General features: G+C 42.9%; 1 protein-coding gene and 1 pseudogene across 1 annotated transcript in view; both read right to left on the bottom strand.

Annotated features, from left to right (window-relative positions):
* Positions 1–6,351, bottom strand: part of MMS19 (MMS19 homolog, cytosolic iron-sulfur assembly component) — a 49,319-nt gene that overhangs the window by 31,187 nt on the left and 11,781 nt on the right. The gene's annotated exons all lie outside the window — the stretch shown is intronic.
* LOC105886740 lies at positions 4,026–5,100 on the bottom strand (annotated as a pseudogene).

Here is a 6,351-nt window from a genome sequence, read left to right as displayed (position 1 = left end):
AGCTACTTGGGAGGCTAAGGCAGGAGACTCGCTTGAGCCCAGGAGTTGGAGGTTGCTGTGAGCAGTGAAGCCACAGCACTCTACCCAGGGGCTCAGCTTGAGGCTCTGTCTCAAAATAAATAAATAAATAAATAAAAATAAAAATAAAATAAAAAATAGCTGGATGTTTTGGCGGGCACCTGCTAATGCGGGAAGCTGAGGCAAGGGAATCATTTGAGCTCAGGAGTTTGGGCTTAAGCTATTACCTTGCCTCAGCCTCCCAAGTAGCTGGGACTACAGGTGCCTGCCACAATGTCCAGCTATTTTTTGTTGCAGTTGTCATTGCTGTTTAGCTGGCCCGGGCTGGGTATGAACTCGCCACCCTTGGTGTATGTGGCTGGCACTGCAACCACTGTGCTACAGGCACTGAGCCATTCAAGTGAATTTTTATAGGTAAGAGAAAATTTCTAAGTACAATATAAAATTCAGAAACCATAAAAGAAAAGATGGGTTTTAAAAAGTCAGATTTTTTGGGCGGCGCCTGTGGCTCAAAGGAGTAGGGCACCGGCCCCATATACCAGAGTTGGTGGGTTCAAACCCAGCCCTAGCCAAAACCTGCAAAATAAATAAATAAATAAATAAAATAAAAAGTCAGATTTTTCTACAATGAAAAAGCCACCATAGGACAAATAGGGGGGAAACTGCAATTTTTATGACTGAGACCAGTTAACCACTATATAAAAAGCTCCTAAAAATCAATGAGAAAAAACCCAACAGCCAATTTAAGTGGGCAAACTAAGAAAAAGAGCAGATATACCACAGAAAAGGACTAATGCAGATATGAAACAATTAACCATATTCATGATGAGATGCAAATTAAACTAGACATTTTTCTACTAGTTTGGCAAATCTACTAGATTGGTAAAGATAAAAATTTCACAACACATTATGTTTGGTAATGGTATGTAGAAATAGACTCTTAAACATTCTAAGTGGGAGTATAAATTAGTATAACCCCTACAAGGATGGCAATTTGACACCTTTTTAAAAAAATTTATTTTCTAATTTCAGATGAATGAGGGTACAAAACAATAGCTTATATAATTTACACATGAAAGGTTAAAGTCAGGGTTGTAGCTGTGTCCTACACCAAACACACAGCTATATGCCATATATATGCACACACTGTAACCACTCGTAGGAAGCTACTGAACTCCCTCCATTCCTTTCTACTTTCTGAATTTGAGATTTTCTCTCGTGTGGATCTGTGATTGTTAATCTAGTTTCAAATTGGTGTTGAATACATGTGATGCTTGTTTTTCCAATTTTTGGAGTATGCTCTCCAAATCTATCCAGGTTGTTACAAAGGATACAAAATCTACATCTTTATGGCTGAACAGTATTCCATGCTATACACATATGACAGTTTATTAATCCATTCATGTGTTGATGGGGCACTTGGGTTGTTTCTACATTTTTGATTGTGAACTGAGCTGCTATAGACAAATGTCCCTGTGGTTAAATATCTTTTTTTCATTTGGGTAAATGGCAAGTATGCCGAACCATATGGTAGGTCTACTTTCAGTTCTTTGAGGAAATCTCCATTAATTCTTTCCATAGAGACTGTACTAGTTTGCAATCCCACCAACTGTGCATGAGTGTTCTCTTCGCTCTACATTCATGCCAACAACTGTTGCTTTGGGTCTTTGTGACGTGGGCCATTCTCACTGGGATTAGGTGATATTTCAAAATGGTTTTGATTCGGGGCAGCACCTGTGGCTCAAAGGAATAGGGCACGGGCTCCATATACGGGAGGTGGTGGGTTCAAACCCAGCCCCAGCCAAAAACTGCAGAAAACAAAGAAATGTTTTTGATTTTCATTTTTCTGATAATTAGGGATGATGAGCATTTTTTCATGTGTTTACAGGCCATTCTTCTATCCTCGTGAGAAAAGTTGCTATTCATTTCTCTTGCCCAGTTTTTAATGGGGTTGTTTGCTCTTTTCTTAATTGATACACTTGAGTTCATTGTTGATTCTGGTGATTAGCCCTTTGTCAGACCTGTAGCATGCAAATATCTTCTTCCCATTCTGAAGGTTCAAAAGAGAACCTTTGTGGATTGTGGATTGTGTCCTTCCCTGTGCAAAGCTTTTTAACTTGATCAGGTCCCATTTATTTAGCACTCTGACATCTTTAAAATTCCAGGTGCATATAGGCATTACCCCAGAAAATCTATAAACTTAAATAAAAACACAGTTGTCCCAGCTCCGCGCCTGTAGCTCAAGAGGCTAAGGCGCTGGCCACATACATCAGAACTGGCAGTTTTGAATCCAGCCCGGACCTACCAAACAACAATAACTGCAACCAAAAAAAAAAAAAAAAACCCAGGTGATGTGGCAGGCGCCTGTAGTCCCAGCTACATGGGAGGCTGAGGCAAGAGAATTGCTTAAGCCCAGGAGTTGGAGGTTGCTGTGAGCTGTGATGCCACAGCACTCTACCCAGGGCAACAGCTTGAGGCTCTGTCTCAAAAACGAACAAACAAAAAAACCCCACAGTTGTCCCTTGGTATATGTGAGGGATTGATTCCAACACCTGTCAATACCAAAATCCATGAATGTTCAAGTCTTTGATAAAATATGGCATGGTATTTGCATATAACCTATGCACATTCTCTTGTATGCTTTTAAAATCATCTCTAGATTACTTATAAAACCTAATGCAATCTAAGTGCTATGTAAATAGATGTTATGCAGTGTTGTTTAGGGAATAATGACAAGAAAAAATGTATATACATATTCAGTAGGACCTTTCTGCAGAGAGCTGGGAAATACATGTGGGTATCCTAACTCATACACACACACACACACCCCTATCATTCATACGATGATCCTATGTATCTATTTGTATATATTAAACTAAACATAGGATCATATTAAAGTCTCCAACTCTAATCCAGCACCATAGGGTTCATTCCAGCCTCATCTCTCTAATTTAGTTGTAACTCCTTTCTCTGCCAGAAAACTGGTTCCTATTATCTATCATATATTATTTGCTTAACTCCGGTATATTTGTAAATTATTTTCAGAATTGTTAACCCCCGTAGAACCAAATTATAAGCAGAGTACAGAGTTTATGGACAGTTTTGTCCTTAGCCTTACAAAGTTTCCAGATAAAATATTGTTTTCCAAAGTCATTTACGTCAGCTCTTCCCCTCCCTACTTCAGTGAAGATATACAGCTAAATTCCTTTGTCAGTCTTCATTCCATCTTGGGATGGAGGGAAGACTTTTTTTTCAATACAGAGTCTCACTATGTCACCTTTGGTAGAGTGTCATGGCATCACAGCTCACAGCAACCTCAAACTCTTGGGCTTAAGCAATTCTCTTGCCTCAGCCTCCAAAGTAGCTAGGACTACAGGCACCCGCCACAACTCCCAGTTATTTTTTGGTTGTAGCTGTCATTGTTTGGCAGGCCTGGGCTGGGTTTGAACCTGCCAGCTCCAGTGTATATGGCTGGTGCCCTGGCCACTGAACTATAGGTGCCAAACCAAGGAAGATGTCTTGTTGTGCATCTTTTGGTACCTTTTGAATGTTGTACCATAGGACTATCTTACCTTTTTTTTTTTTTAAATTATTTAAGACTTTTATTAACAGGTGCTTGCAGTTTGTTGACTTTTTTGAAAAAATCAAGCTGTAAACTTTTATTACAAATTAAAAATGAAGTTCTTAAAAATCTCAACTTAACCAGATACGAAACAATTTCAAAACCTTTAAAGACGTATTGAGAAAAACCAGGCTTTTAAAAAAAACACGTTTGAAAAAAACACGTTTGTTATTACCAAAAAAGAGTTCTTTAGGTAAAAATAATAAAAACCCCATGCTGCATACATAATGCAGATAGTTCTAGTTATCTGGTCAATGGGCAAAAAAGCAAACACTTAAGGTCTTCAGCTCCAATCTTTTGTTCATTTCTTATTGTTGGAATTTCATATTCGTTTCTTCTTGTTGGATGACTAAACCAGATGATGGCAGAGATGGTAAGTGGGCATTTACTCAGCACTGCCCTGCTCAGCCTGGGGAGCAGACCAATTCTCAGCTGGTGGATCGGCTGCTTTTGTCTCTTTGCCATCTTGTGGCTTAGGGTTTTCTGGGCGTCTGCGTCGGTAATTGAAGTTGGGATGGTACCGACGTTGAGGCAGCTGCTGACCCTTGATTGGGTCTCATCTCCTTGATTCTCTTTATCCCCTTCATTGCCGTCCTCTCCAGGCTGTATTTGACGAGGAGGGCCCCTTCGGAATTGTGGTCTATAACCCCATACAGATTCTGTCTTGCTGGTCTACCTTGTTCTCCTGTACCCTGGTTGTCAGCACCCTCCATCACTTCTCCCTGCACAGGAGGGTTGGAATACTGTGGTCGACACCCATAGGGTCTGGTCTCCTCATGTAGTAAGGTGGGAACCTTCGCCTGCGGTAGGGCCGGCATTGTTGGGCCTGGCTTTTAGGAGCACTCTCGGATCCCTCCCTCGTTCTCCACGCCCCCCACCCCCCATTCCAGTAATCCTGCTGGTAATTGCGTGGAGGACCCCTGCGACGTGGATAGCGCCTATAATGGTTATGGTCTGCTGCATATTTACTGCCTTGAACTGGAATTCCACCAGGGCCTGTAACATTTGCTGCCTCCGCACCCTCTTCTCCTTCAACAATATCAAACTCCATAGTCTCTCCATCTCCCACACTGTGAAGGGACTTCCTGGGGTTATTCTTCTTTATGGCAGTCTGGTGTACAAACACATCTTTCTTGGTGTCATTCTTGTTTATGAAACCATATCCATTTCTTACACTGAACCATTTTACTGTTCCCAAAACGTTCGTTGTGATGACCTTCTTGTCCCCGCTGGCAGGCGCCGCCAATGTGAGGCCGCCGGAGCCACTGCTCCCTGCGCTGCAGCCTGTAGTGCCGGGCTTGGGGTCTGCAGCGCGGAGGGCGGGAGCAGGGGCGCAGGGTGGCTGCTGGGTCTTGGCCTCGTTGCTCATGGTTGAGGTGATGGTGATTGGGGCTGGCTGAGGCAGCTGCGGGTCCTCCCGATGTATGATGGTAACTAGGACGGCAGCGGCGGTGGGGCGGCTCAGGGCTCTCTGGTGTCGGTTCTCCGCTCCCCCTACCTATCGAACTTTTTTTTTTTTTTTTTTAAGACAGAGCCTCCAGCTGTTGCCCTGGGTAGACTGCTATGGCATCATCATAGCTCACAGCAACCTCCAAGTCTCGGGTTCAAGTGATTCTCTTGCTTCAGTTATTTTTTTTAAATCCGAGTTTAGCAGCGCAATAGTAATTCACAGATCTAACAGAAGCTTCTTACATTTTCAAGAGAAACAGAATAAAAGGCTAACAATCTTCATAAGGGTTTGGTTAACACAGAGGAGTTATAGCTAAATAAGATGTGACAATCTGGGAATTACTTCCAGCAGCCTGTTCTGGGTTCCTAATCCACTACTTCTAACCTTAACTAGTTAGCTCTTGCTAACACTGGAAAAAGTGAAAAAGCAGCTTCACAAAATCCTAAACTTCTAATTCCCCTAAAGCCTGTGGTAATCAGAGCAATAGTTATGACCTGAGCTGCACAGAGACTCACTCTGGTACTAGAGTAAGGTGAAGTCCCATCACATTGAGGAAAAGAAGAGCTCTACTTAGGACCCATAGGTCGTGACTGGCACCAATTTAGACATCAGACATTCTTAGCCTTACTCGTGCCAGGATGTGGAAGGTCCTACTGCTGCCCCAGCTCCTGAGAAGGCGCCAAGGGTAGGGGGAGGGGTATCAGCCCCTAACAGGACAAACAAACCAAGGAACTGGCTTGGCTCCTACATGTAGCTCAGCAGCTAAGGGTGCCGGCCACATGCACCAGAGCTGGCAGGTTTGTATCCAGCCCTGGCCTGCCAAACAACAATGACAACTACAAAAACAACAATAACAAAAAATAGCCAGGCACTGTGGCGGGTGCCTGTAGTCCCAGCTACATGGGAGGCTGAGACAAGAGAATTGCTTAAGCCCAAGAGTTGGAGGTTGCTGTGAGCTGTTATGCGACAGCACTCTACCAAGGGCAACCAAGTGAGACTCTGTCTCAAAACAAACAAAAAAACCCAAGGAACTGATAGTTGGGTTCTACACCCAATTCCTTAAAGGCTATACTTACATGAAGAGAAATACCAATTTCTGGATTACAAATCATAAAAAAGTGTTGTACCATTTGGGAGGGCAGAAAAGGGTGCTTTCTTGGAATGTCCTGGCTAGGGCCCAGAAAATTGCTAGAAAAAAAACCCTCTAAAATCTAATTTCGGCTCGGCGCCTATAGCTCAACCGGCTAAGGCGCCAGCCACG

Source organism: Otolemur garnettii, unplaced genomic scaffold, assembly GCF_000181295.1.
Source record: "Otolemur garnettii isolate 467f Iridium unplaced genomic scaffold, OtoGar3 scaffold00021, whole genome shotgun sequence".
Lineage (NCBI taxonomy): Eukaryota > Metazoa > Chordata > Mammalia > Primates > Galagidae > Otolemur > Otolemur garnettii.
The sequence above is the reverse complement of the archived record's forward strand: the minus strand, read 5'-3'. Positions and strand labels throughout refer to the sequence as shown.